Here is a 486-nt window from a genome sequence, read left to right as displayed (position 1 = left end):
TCTCTTCTCCCTGGTAATGGGCAATGGGGTGAGGGGAAATGGCCTCAAGTTGTGCCAGGGAAGGTTTAGATTGAACATTAGGAAAAATTTCTTCACTGAAAGGGTTGTCAAGCATTGGAATGGGCTGCCCAGGGAAGTGGTCAAGTCCCCATCCCTGGAAGGATTTAAAAGCCAGGCAGACGAGGTGCTTAGGGCTATGGTTTAGTAGTGGGATGGCACGGTTAGGGTCACGGTTGGACTTGGTGATCTGAAAGGTCTTTTCCAACCTAAATGATTCTGTGATTCTATCATTTATGTGTGTGCCTGTGCTGGGGGAGGGTGTGCTGTGGTTGGGGAAGGGGCTGTGCGCAGTGCGTGGGATGGGGGCGGTGTGGGGAGGGCTGTGTGGTCGTGCAGAATGCATGGGGGTGCGTTTTGTGTGCGTGATGCTGTGGTGCGGATGGCTGGGGACTGGGCGGGCCTGTGTGTGTGGGGGGTGGTGGTGGT

Source organism: Egretta garzetta, unplaced genomic scaffold, assembly GCF_000687185.1.
Source record: "Egretta garzetta isolate BGI_Z169 unplaced genomic scaffold, ASM68718v1 scaffold74, whole genome shotgun sequence".
Classification (NCBI taxonomy): Eukaryota; Metazoa; Chordata; class Aves; order Pelecaniformes; family Ardeidae; genus Egretta; species Egretta garzetta.
Note: the sequence above shows the minus strand (reverse complement) of the source record.